Source organism: Abramis brama (genome assembly GCF_963993115.1).
Source record: "Abramis brama genome assembly, chromosome: 18".
In the NCBI taxonomy this organism is placed as follows: Eukaryota; Metazoa; Chordata; class Actinopteri; order Cypriniformes; family Leuciscidae; genus Abramis; species Abramis brama.
The window spans coordinates 381,158-395,027 of record NC_139980.1 but is presented as its reverse complement, the minus strand read 5'-3'; the positions used below and the strand labels follow the sequence as shown (position 1 = coordinate 395,027).

Here is a 13,870-nt window from a genome sequence, read left to right as displayed (position 1 = left end):
TTACTTCACTAAAGCCTTCTTCAGACTGTCCGTCCAAATCTGATTTCTGTGCAGATCCACTAGAGTCCGCTCGTATTCAGCAAATCCTCTTGCCTGTTTGTTTCATAAAGTTGTTTCTGCCACAGAATAAAAAGGTAAAATGTGACATTTTATCTCACAACTGCAAGTTTATTTTATAATATCTCACAATTCTTACATTATAACTTACAATTCTGACTTCATTTTTCATTATTTCAGATATTAAAGTCGCAGTACTCATCAAGATCTCCATATCTCCAGCATTGAACCATATTTGGACCTTTAATTAATGAACATACCAAAATAAATGATTGTTAAGAATGAATTTATAAAAGGATATTAAAATATCTTTAATACTTCTTGAGTCACAGGCATGCACACTTTTGGTAAAAACACTGCTTTTCACCGTTGGCATATAAGATTACTAAGGTCAACTAATAGACATATCTCTGTAAAAATACAGTAGTGATGCTGCCATCTTTCTAAAGGCATGTTTACCCCTGTAATCTGACTCCAGATGTCAGGTGAAAATTGTGGTTGTGTCCACTGAGACTAAAGCTGTTTCTGTCACAGGATCTGAGTGTTTCTGAAGAGCTGATTTTCCTGTTCTGTCCGATTCCTGTAACATCATGTGCTTGTGAACTAGAAGCCAACTCTCAAACATGTGTGGCGTGTCAACAGGAATTAGTTTTACCCGACATGACGGAAAACAATAGTTTTATTCCTCGCCAATCCACTTTTTAGTTTCCTCAAACTGAGTGTTTTTCAGATAAAATGAAAATGTTATCTGTTTTTCATGTTTTTGACATGTTTTTCATGTCAATAAAGTTATGACAGAAGGGTTTGTTTGTATGCTAAGATAGCCTAAGTTTCCAACTTATGCACATCTGTTTGTAATTTTAAAACAAGGAAATGTTTGATCACTTCTAATTAATTTATGTAATTTGTGAATAAATAAAAAACACTAAACTTGTTTTCCTAGGTAAGATTTTTTTATATATAATAATAAAGTTTCATACGAAAATGACCGTTGGTGAACATTCGCGCTCTCGTGTTTGTAGGCGTGTCCACGTGTTCCGTGGCCCCGCCCACTGTCCGTCTCTTATAAAGCAGGCGCGCTCGCGGCCGCTCGGCTCCGGGTCACTCAGCGCTGAATGGGCTCAACATGGCGGACACTCCCGCACCCACTCCGGCTCTTACTCTCTCTCTGTCGCGCTGCAGGAGCAGTGTGTTATAAAGTTCCCGGAGGAGTGTGTCTGCAAACACAGGCGTCAGATGAGAGAGCGTGAAGCGCTGAAGATGAGCGGCGCGCGCGCAGGTGCAGGTGAGCAACAAGTGTTCGAGTCTGTCGAGCTGATCAACCGTGACTCTACCGCTCTCTCCTCGGGTCGCCGTATATCAGACCGTGTAATGAGCGTGTGTGTTGGTGTGTGTCGCTCCGCGGTGTTTCTGCTCGTGTGAAGATGAGCCTCAAACACCAGGAGAGAGAGAGAGTTATGTAGAACACCATAATCTAAATCATGCTTTGGTCAATAATGGTGATGACATAAGTCGAAACTCAGAAGTATGACATACGAAGTCATACTTATTGGATTTAAAAAGTCAAAATGATCACATAAGAAGTTGAAATTATGTGAAAAGTTGACATTCTGACATTCCAAGTTATTAAAAAGTAGATAAAATGGCTTTTTATGTGATGATTGACTTTGTCAATTTAAAATTTGTGTGAATTTGACTTCATCTCATAAATATAACTTGAGTATGTCATAACTTCACCTTTTTGTCATAACTATGTTTTGCAAACGCATGTTTCTCCCCTGTGTTGTGGAGATGGGCTTCAGTGTGTGTGTGTGTGTTTCAGGGGTCCTGGGTCCTTCATCCCCATCCCGTCCCTCAGAGCACGTGCTGAACTCTGGTGCGGTCGTGTTCCCCGGTAAGAGCCGCCGGATCTGCTGTGTGTGTGTGACCGAGTGTGTGTCTCATGAGTGTGTGTGTGCAGGTGTGTTTGACCAGCACGGCTGTCCTCTGGTCCTGTTCCCCGCTGAGGCGCAGTGTAAACTCTCAGAGGAGCTGAGCAGAGAGGAGGTGTCTCACTTCATACACTACTGTCTGCGCCTGCACAGGTAACACACACACACACACACACACACACACACACACACACACACACTTCATACACTACTGTCTGCGCCTGCACAGGTAACACACACACACACACACACACACACACACACACACACACACACTTCATACACTACTGTCTGCGCCTGCACAGGTAACACACACACACACACACACACACACACTTCATACACTACTATCTGCGCCTGCACAGGTAACACACACACACACACACACACTTCATACACTACTGTCTGTGCCTGCACAGGTAACACACGCACACACACACACACACACTACTGTCTGCGCCTGCACAGGTCACACACACACACACACACACACACACTACTGTCTGCGCCTGCACAGGTAACACACACACACACACACTTCATACACTACTGTCTGCGCCTGCACAGGTAACACACACACACGCACACACACTTCATACACTACTATCTGCGCCTGCACAGGTAACACACACACACACACACTTCATACACTACTGTCTGCGCCTGCACAGGTAACACACGCACACACACACTTCATACACTACTGTCTGCGCCTGCACAGGTAACACACGCACACACACACACACACTTCATACACTACTGTCTGTGCCTGCACAGGTAACACACACACACGCACACACACTTCATACACTACTATCTGCGCCTGCACAGGTAACACACACACACACACACTTCATACACTACTGTCTGCGCCTGCACAGGTAACACACACACACACACACTTCATACACTACTGTCTGCGCCTGCACAGGTAACACACACACACACACACACACACACACACACACACACACACACACACACACTACTGTCTGCGCCTGCACAGGTCACACACACACACACACACACACTACTGTCTGCGCCTGCACAGGTAACACACACACACTTCATACACTACTGTCTGCGCCTGCACAGGTAACACACACACACGCACACACACTTCATACACTACTATCTGCGCCTGCACAGGTAACACACACACACACACACACTTCATACATTACTGTCTGCGCCTGCACAGGTAACACACACACACACACTTCATACACTACTGCCTGTTCCTGCACAGTTAACACACACACACACACACTACTTGCACTACTGTCTGCGCCTGCACAGGTAACACACACACACACACACACACTTCATACACTACTGCCTGTTCCTGCACAGTTAACACACACACACACACACACACACACACACACACACTACTGTCTGCGCCTGCACAGGTAACACACACACACACACTTCATACACTACTGCCTGTTCCTGCACAGTTAACACACACACAAACACACACACACACACACTACTTGCACTACTGTCTGCGCCTGCACAGGTAACACACACACACACACACACACTTCATACACTACTGCCTGTTCCTGCACAGTTAACACACACACACACACACACACACACTACTGTCTGCGCCTGCACAGGTAACACACACGCACACACACTTCATACACTACTATCTGCGCCTGCACAGGTAACACACACACACACACTTCATACATTACTGTCTGCGCCTGCACAGGTAACACACACACACACACACACACTTCATACACTACTGCCTGTTCCTGCACAGTTAACACACACACAAACACACACACACACACACACACTACTTGCACTACTGTCTGCGCCTGCACAGGTAACACACACACACACACACACACTTCATACACTACTGCCTGTTCCTGCACAGTTAACACACACACACACACACACACACACACACACACCTTACACTACTGCCTGCACGGGTAACACACACACTTCATGCACTACTGTCACACACAGGAACCAGGTGAAGCTGGTGTGATCCTGATGTGTGTGTGTGTGTGTGTGTGTGTGACTCTCCTGGTGTGGAACAGAAGAGATGTTTTGAAGAATGTCCAAGCTGCTCTTATCCATAAACACCGATGTGTGTGAATCATTCTGAGCTCCACAACTGCATCATACACTTCTAATGCAGTATCTGTCCCGTTTAGTGTGTTCTCTGATAGTGTGTGTCAGGGGTGTTTATTGTGTGTGTGTAGTGTGTGTCAGTGGTGTTTAATGTGTGTGTGTGTAGTGTGTGTGTCAGTGGTGTTTAATGAGTGTGTGTCAGTGGTGTTTAAAGTGTGTGTGTAGTGTGTGTCAGTGGTGTTTAATGTGTGTGTGTAGTGTGTGTCAGTGGTGTTTAATGAGTGTGTGTGTAGTGTGTGTGTCAGTGGTGTTTAATGTGTGTGTGTGTGTCAGGGGTGTTTAATGTGAGTGTGTGTAGTGTGTGTCAGTGGTGTTTAATGTGTGTGTAGTGTGTGTCAGGGGTGTTTAGTGTGTGTGTGTAGTGTGTGTCAGGGGTGTTTAATGTGAGTGTGAGTGTGTGTGTGTCAGTGGTGTTTAGTGTGTGTGTGTCAGGGGTGTTTAGTGTGTGTGTGTCAGTGGTGTTTAATGTGTGTGTGTAGTGTGTCAGTGGTGTTTAATGTGAGTGTGTGTCAGTGGTGTTTAATGTGTGTGTAGTGTGTGTCGGGGTGTTAAGTGTGTGTGTGTCAGTGGTGTTTAATGTCTCGTGTGGTTCAGACCTGTAGGACTGTGTCTTCTGTGGAACACATGCTTCAGATGCTTTCAGCTGACATGGGCGCAACCTTCTTCAGAATGACATATTTTATGTTCCACAGAAGAGTCATACGTCATCATGGTGAACGTGTTTAGTGTCTTAATATATTCATGCCTTATTGTTGCATTTATCAGGTTAGAGCGATAATATAATAGTGATGTATCCCAGCAGAACTGCACATATGAGTTATTATAACTGAGAGCTGCTGCTGGTCTTCATGATCACTACATACTTTTATTGTGTGATGTGAAGCAGCTTGGACTTCCTGCTCGACCTCTTGTTTCATTGTCTTTATTTTTTGGTGAACTTGCCCTTAAAACCACATGACTGTGTGTGTGTGCAGTATCCGGGGCGAGGGTGGTCTGCTGTCTGTGGCGGTTGATCTGAGACGAGCTGATCTCACCATCACTCGCTTCATCACTGAGACTCTTCTGCTGCTGGAGGTATTCAACACAACACAACACTACTCCACCGTTACTCCTCCATTACTCCATCTCCTCATCATTACTCCATCATTACTCCATCTCCTCATTACTCTTCCTCCATACTCCATTATTACTCCATCTCATCATTACTCCTCCATCTCCTCATTACTCCTACGTTACTCCTCTATCTCCTCATTACTCCTCCTTCATTAATCCTCCATTACTCCTCCATCATTACACCTCCATCTCTTCATTACTCCTCCATCATTACTCCTCCATCATTACTCCTCCATTACTCCATCTCCATCATAACTCCTCCATTACTCCATCTCCATCATTACTCCTCCATCTCTTCATTACTCCATTACTTCTCCATCATTACTCCATCTCCATCATTACTCCATCTCATCATTACTCCTCCATCTCCTCATTACTCCTACATTACTCCTCTATCTCCTCATTACTCCTCCTTCATTAATCCTCCATTATGCCTCCATTACGCCTCCTCCATTACTCCTCACTCCCCCTCCATTCCTCCATTCCTCCATTCCTCCATTCCTCCTCCTCCATTACTCCTCACTCCATTACTCCTCACTCCATTACTCCTCACTCCATTACTCCTCACTCCATTACTCCTCACTCCATTACTCCTCACTCCATTACTCCTCACTCCTCCATTACTCCTCACTCCTCCATTACTCCTCACTCCTCCATTACTCCTCCTCCATTACTCCTCCATTACTCCTCCTCCATTACTCCTCACTCCCCCTCCATTCCTCCATTACTCCTCCTCCATTACTCCTCCATTACTCCTCACTCCCCCTCCATTCCTCCATTACTCCTCCTCCATTACTCCTCCTCCATTACTCCTCCTCCATTACTCCTCCTCCATTACTCCTCCTCCATTACTCCTCACTCCTCCTCCATTACTCCTCACTCCTCCTCCATTACTCCTCACTCCTCCTCCATTACTCCTCCTCCATTACTCCTCCTCCATTACTCCTCACTCGTCCATTACTCCTCACTCCTCCTCCATTCCTCCATTACTCCTCCATTACTCCTCCTCCATTACTCCTCCTCCATTACTCCTCCTCCATTACTCCTCCTCCATTACTCCTCACTCCTCCTCCATTACTCCTCCTCCATTACTCCTCACTCCTCCTCCATTACTCCTCCTCCATTACTCCTCACTCGTCCATTACTCCTCACTCCTCCTCCATTACTCCATTACTCCTCCTCCATTACTCCTCCTCCATTACTCCTCCTCCATTACTCCTCCTCCATTACTCCTCCTCCATTCCTCCATTACTCCTCCTCCATTACTCCTCCTCCATTACTCCTCCTCCATTACTCCTCCTCCATTACTCCTCCTCCATTACTCCTCCTCCATTACTCCTCACTCGTCCATTACTCCTCACTCCTCCTCCATTACTCCATTACTCCTCCTCCATTACTCCTCACTCCTCCTCCATTACTCCTCCTCCATTACTCCTCACTCCTCCTCCATTACTCCTCCTCCATTACTCCTCACTCGTCCATTACTCCTCACTCCTCCTCCATTCCTCCATTACTCCTCACTCCTCCTCCATTCCTCCATTACTCCTCACTCCTCCTCCATTCCTCCATTACTCCTCCTCCATTACTCCTCCTCCATTACTCCTCACTCCTCCTCCATTACTCCTCCTCCATTACTCCTCCTCCATTACTCCTCCTCCATTACTCCTCCTCCATTACTCCTCACTCGTCCATTACTCCTCACTCCTCCTCCATTCCTCCATTACTCCTCCTCCATTACTCCTCCTCCACTCCTCCTCCATTACTCCTCCTCCATTACTCCTCCTCCATTACTCCTCACTCCTCCTCCATTACTCCTCCTCCATTACTCCTCACTCCTCCTCCATTACTCCTCACTCCTCCTCCATTACTCCTCCTCCATTACTCCTCACTCGTCCATTACTCCTCACTCCTCCTCCATTACTCCATTACTCCTCCTCCATTACTCCTCCTCCATTACTCCTCCTCCATTACTCCTCACTCCTCCTCCATTACTCCTCCTCCATTACTCCTCACTCGTCCATTACTCCTCACTCCTCCTCCATTACTCCATTACTCCTCCTCCATTACTCCTCCTCCATTACTCCTCACTCCTCCTCCATTACTCCTCCTCCATTACTCCTCACTCCTCCTCCATTACTCCTCCTCCATTACTCCTCACTCGTCCATTACTCCTCACTCCTCCTCCATTCCTCCATTACTCCTCACTCCTCCTCCATTCCTCCATTACTCCTCACTCCTCCTCCATTCCTCCATTACTCCTCCTCCATTACTCCTCCTCCATTACTCCTCCTCCATTACTCCTCACTCCTCCTCCATTACTCCTCCTCCATTACTCCTCCTCCATTACTCCTCCTCCATTACTCCTCCTCCATTACTCCTCCTCCATTACTCCTCCTCCATTACTCCTCACTCCTCCTCCATTACTCCTCCTCCATTACTCCTCCTCCATTACTCCTCACTCGTCCATTACTCCTCACTCCTCCTCCATTCCTCCTCCATTACTCCTCCATTACTCCTCCTCCATTACTCCTCCTCCATTACTCCTCCTCCATTACTCCTCACTCCTCCATTACTCCTCCTCCATTACTCCTCACTCCTCCTCCATTACTCCTCCTCCATTACTCCTCACTCGTCCATTACTCCTCACTCCTCCTCCATTCCTCCATTACTCCTCACTCCTCCTCCATTCCTCCATTACTCCTCCTCCATTACTCCTCCTCCATTACTCCTCACTCGTCCATTACTCCTCACTCCTCCTCCATTCCTCCTCCATTACTCCTCCATTACTCCTCCTCCATTACTCCTCCTCCATTACTCCTCCTCCATTACTCCTCACTCCTCCATTACTCCTCCTCCATTACTCCTCACTCCTCCTCCATTACTCCTCCTCCATTACTCCTCACTCGTCCATTACTCCTCACTCCTCCTCCATTCCTCCATTACTCCTCACTCCTCCTCCATTCCTCCATTACTCCTCCTCCATTACTCCTCCTCCATTACTCCTCACTCCTCCTCCATTACTCCTCCTCCATTACTCCTCACTCCTCCTCCATTACTCCTCCTCCATTACTCCTCCTCCATTACTCCTCCTCCATTACTCCTCACTCCTCCTCCATTACTCCTCCTCCATTACTCCTCACTCCTCCTCCATTACTCCTCCTCCATTACTCCTCCTCCATTACTCCTCCTCCATTACTCCTCACTCCATTACTCCTCACTCGTCCATTACTCCTCACTCCTCCTCCATTCCTCCATTACTCCTCCTCCATTACTCCTCCTCCATTACTCCTCCTCCATTACTCCTCACTCCTCCATTACTCCTCACTCCCTCCTCCATTACTCCTCACTCCTCCTCCATTACTCCTCCTCCATTACTCCTCCTCCATTACTCCTCCTCCATTACTCCTCACTCCTCCTCCATTACTCCTCCTCCATTACTCCTCCTCCATTACTCCTCCTCCATTACTCCTCACTCCATTACTCCTCACTCGTCCATTACTCCTCACTCCTCCTCCATTCCTCCATTACTCCTCCTCCATTACTCCTCCTCCATTACTCCTCCTCCATTACTCCTCACTCCTCCATTACTCCTCACTCCCTCCTCCATTACTCCTCACTCCTCCTCCATTACTCCTCCTCCATTACTCCTCCTCCATTACTCCTCCTCCATTACTCCTCACTCGTCCATTACTCCTCACTCCTCCTCCATTCCTCCATTACTCCTCCTCCATTACTCCTCCTCCATTACTCCTCACTCCTCCTCCATTACTCCTCCTCCATTACTCCTCCTCCATTACTCCTCCTCCATTACTCCTCACTCCATTACTCCTCACTCCTCCATTACTCCTCACTCCCCCTCCATTCCTCCATTACTCCTCCTCCATTACTCCTCCTCCATTACTCCTCCTCCATTACTCCTCCTCCATTACTCCTCCTCCATTACTCCTCCTCCATTACTCCTCCTCCATTACTCCTCACTCCTCCTCCATTACTCCTCACCCCTCCATTACTCCCCCTCCATTACTCCCCCTCCATTACTCCTCCTCCATTACTCCTCACTCCCCCTCCATTACTCCTCCATTACTCCTCCATTACTCCTCCATTACTCCTCCATTACTCCTCCATTACTCCTCCATTACTCCTCCTCCATTACTCCTCACTCCCCCTCCATTCCTCCATTACTCCTCCATTACTCCTCCATTACTCCTCCTCCATTACTCCTCCTCCATTACTCCTCCTCCATTACTCCTCCTCCATTACTCCTCCTCCATTACTCCTCACTCCTCCTCCATTACTCCTCCTCCATTACTCCTCACTCCCCCTCCATTCCTCCATTCCTCCATTACTCCTCCTCCATTACTTCTCCATTACTCCTCCATTACTCCTCACTCCTCCATTACTCCTCCATTACTCCTCACTCCTCCATTACTCCCCCTCCATTACTCCTCCATTACTCCTCCTCCATTACTCCTCACTCCCCCTCCATTCCTCCATTACTCCTCCATTACTCCTCCATTACTCCTCCATTACTCCTCCATTACTCCTCCATTCCTCCATTACTCCTCCTCCATTACTCCTCCATTACTCCTCACTCCTCCTCCATTACTCCTCCTCCATTACTCCTCACTCCCCCTCCATTCCTCCATTCCTCCATTACTCCTCCTCCATTACTCCTCCATTACTCCTCCATTACTCCTCACTCCTCCATTACTCCTCCATTACTCCTCACTCCTCCATTACTCCTCACTCCTCCATTACTCCTCACTCCTCCATTACTCCATTACTCCTCACTCCTCCATTACTCCTCACTCCTCCATTACTGCTCCATTACTCCTCACTCCTCCATTCTTTATTCTTTATTTCAAGGATAAGGATAAGGACTCCTCACTCCTCCATTCCTCCTCCATTATTCCTCCCTCCTCCATTATTCCTCCCTCCTCCATTACTCACTCCTCCATTACTCCTCACTCCTCCATTCCTCCATTCCTCCATTACTCCTCCTCCATTACTCCTCCATTACTCCTCCATTACTCCTCCATTACTCCTCCATTACTCCTCCACTCCTCACTCCTCCATTACTCCTCACTCCTCACTCCTCCATTCTTTATTCTTTATTTCAAGGATAAGGATAAGGACTCCTCACTCCTCCATTCCTCCTCCATTCCTCCTCCATTATTCCTCCCTCCTCCATTATTCCTCCCTCCTCCATTACTCCTCACTCCTCCATTACTCCTCCATTACTCCTCACTCCTCACTCCTCCATTATTCCTCACTCCTCCATTGCTCCTCACTCCTCCATTACTCCTCACTCCTCCATTACTCCTCACTCCTCCATTGCTCCTCACTCCTCCATTACTCCTCCATTACTCCTCCCTCCTCCATTACTCCTCCCTCCTCCATTATTCCTCCCTCCTCCATTGCTCCTCACTCCTCCATTGCTCCTCACTCCTCCATTACTCCTCACTCCTCCATTACTCCTCCATTACTCCTCACTCCTCCATTACTCCTCACTCCTCCATTCCTCCTCCATTATTCCTCCTCCTCCATTATTCCTCCTCCTCCATTACTCCTCACTCCTCACTCCTCCATTATTCCTCACTCCTCCATTACTCCTCACTCCTCCATTGCTCCTCACTCCTCCATTGCTCCTCACTCCTCCATTGCTCCTCACTCCTCCATTGCTCCTCACTCCTCCATTGCTCCTCCATTACTCCTCCCTCCTCCATTGCTCCTCACTCCTCCATTGCTCCTCACTCCTCCATTGCTCCTCACTCCTCCATTGCTCCTCCATCACTCCTCCATTGCTCCTCCATTACTCCTCACTCCTCCATTACTCCTCACTCCTCCATTACTCCTCACTCCTCCATTACTCCTCACTCCTCCATTACTCCTCACTCCTCCATTACTCCTCCATTATTCCTCCTCCTCCATTATTCCTCCTCCTCCATTATTCCTCCTCCTCCATTACTCCTCCTCCTCCATTACTCCTCCTCCATTACTCCTCACTCCTCCATTACTCCTCACTCCTCTCCTGTATATGGTTTCCTGCTGGCGTAGCATAAGGGCGGAGCTGTGAGTTCAGCGTGTGAAGAGGTGAAGTGTGTTTCTACTGAACTACTTCTGAATGTGTGTGTTAAAGTTTGTTACGTCCGTTGTAAGCGTATCCGTGTACAGATGAGGGACACATCAGCTGTTTATAGCATAAAGCCTGAGATGTTGTCCTGTGTCTTGATCACTCCTGAGCTCGTCCCCTCTCGAGGAGGAAGTGATGTCATGATGCTGATGCTGCTTGACCTGCGCACCGCTCTCCCTGTCTCTCCTCAATACACAAATCTGCCACGAACTCTATGGGCGCCGCCATCTTGCCTGCTGCCATTACTGCGTGCCTGCGAAGTGTGAGGGTGTGACACTTGCCGGTGTCCTCTAATGACATTTCAATGAATGCGGATCCTGGGGCTTAAATATTGTGATTGTCAAAACATTTGAGTTACTAAACTGAATTTTATTAGGTTTAGTGACAACATGTTGCAATGTTTATATTATATGGTACAATTTCTGGTAAGTTTTTTTTATTATTGCTTGAAACAATTTCAGGATTTCAATTCAGTTCAATTCTTGTGATTTGTTTTGATATTGACTAATTTGGATAAATATTAGGTACACAAGATAGGCGTTATTTTTTTCTCAAGAAAAAATTCTCACCTAATGCTGTAAGTTAAACATACAGAGTTATCAGCTGGCAGTATTTAAGGTTAAAAATAACTCAAATTAAATATGCGTTTTTTTATTATAATAACTTTATTTAATGATATAAGAAAACGTATAATAAATATGTAATATAGTAGACATATTTAGCAAAATACTCTCTATAGCTCTTTTTTTCTTTCCTGAGGTAAATGTTATGTGACATAATTGTTCTCCAGCTGTTTTATTGACCCTTTCCGCGGTTAAAAAAACACTGATTGATCGATATTATGTATGATGAATATACATTTCGGTAGGTTATGCTACTGTTTCTTTTAACATTGTTCATTCGTGTTTATTTACTATTAAGTTATGATCGGTTCACGTGCCATAGGGATCTGTCACGTCACATTTACAAACGCCAAAATATTTATTGTTTGAATTTCATAAACGGCTTCAAACCCGTTCTTCAGAAAGTCTATGGGTGACGTCACAGACGCTTTGTCCATATTTTTTACAGTCTATGGTTAAAACACGAGAGACTAATCTGCTGCGGTGTCTGCTTTGGTTTTAGTGACAATGCTCCAGTAATCTGAAGACTTCAGGTGTGCTTTATTAGAGTCGGGACACATCTCTACTATAGCTGTACTACATCTACTGTAGTGAAGGAGTGTCTGGCAGAGCAGTGAAGGCAGAAGCTGGCTGAGAGCAGGTGTAGTTCCTGTGTCTGCCAGCAGGGCGGCGCTGAGTTCTGTGTCACATGACTGTGGCGGCTGTGATTGGTTTAAAACATGACTGTGAACGAGTCTTGTGGAAGATCATCTTAAGAGTGTTTCCATCATTGACGTCAAACCCGGCGTGATGCGTCTTCATGTGCCAAGATTTAACATGCAGCGTTACTGGAGCTCAGGCCACGTGTGTGTGTGTGTGTGTGCTCTTCCTCTGAGAGTGTGTGTGTGTGTGTGCTCTTCCTCTGAGAGTGTGTGTGTGTGCTCTTCCTCTGAGAGTGTGTAGTTTCCCTGGCGCTGAGGATCACATGCTGCCGTGGGTCACGTCTGATCTCGTCCTGCACATGGGACTCTCAGCAGTGGGAGCGGGCCACAGGAACAGTGATGCGGTGTGACTGACTGACGTGTGTGTGTGTGTGTTACAGTGTGACCGGAGGATCATCCACTCGGTGTACATCGTTCAGCCCAAGAAGAGACGAGTGCAGAAGCAGCTGGAGAAACTGCTGAGCTCCGGCGGGTCCAAGCAGCGCCGGCCCGTCCTCTTCAGAGTGAGTTCACACACACACACACACACACACACACACACACACACACACACACACACACACACACACACACACACACACACACACACACACACACACACACACACACACACACACACACACGTTACTGTAGGCCCGTCCTCTTCAGAGTGAGCAAACAAACACTTCTTAATCAAACGTAGAAACCAGCTCAGAAATCCTCTTACGACAGGGTTCACGTGTGGCTCCTGAAGCATTTGTATGCCACCAGTCCCATCCTACGAATGATGGCATGTTGATAAATGTGGCTGTTCGAATCTCACGGCCCTAATAATCCACGCTTCAGATCCTGAAATTAAATATCAGTAAATAAAACAAAACATTTACTATCATTATAAACTAGGCCATTTTCCCTTTACTCCACAACAGATCCTTTAAATGTCACTGCATTCAGAACAGAAAAAGAATGAAAAATAAGTAGCTATATTAAATTAAACTGTAAAATAAAACTTGGGCTATAGTGTAATTCATTATAAACCGCATACAAACATCAAGCCAAAATTAATTTATTTAACAGTGAAGCTGTACGGCGGCTCACCTCTCATTTCGCTTGAATCCAAATGTTTCTATATTTGCCACGTAACGTTTGTTTGCTAAATCATCATTATGGCCT

The 13,870-nt window shown here is 46.6% G+C and overlaps 1 protein-coding gene across 1 annotated transcript in view; it reads left to right on the top strand.

Moving 5' to 3' along the window:
- Nucleotides 1-1,149: 1,149 nt before the first annotated feature.
- The window catches only part of LOC311068777 (uncharacterized protein), a 50,178-nt gene continuing 37,457 nt past the window's right edge, over nucleotides 1,150-13,870 (top strand). Inside the window, exons 1-5 of the mRNA XM_084091404.1 lie at nucleotides 1,150-1,342; nucleotides 1,880-1,951; nucleotides 2,018-2,141; nucleotides 5,123-5,222; nucleotides 13,099-13,221. The gene's annotated coding sequence lies outside the window, so the exon portion shown is untranslated. The remainder of the gene's footprint in view (nucleotides 1,343-1,879; nucleotides 1,952-2,017; nucleotides 2,142-5,122; nucleotides 5,223-13,098; nucleotides 13,222-13,870) is intronic.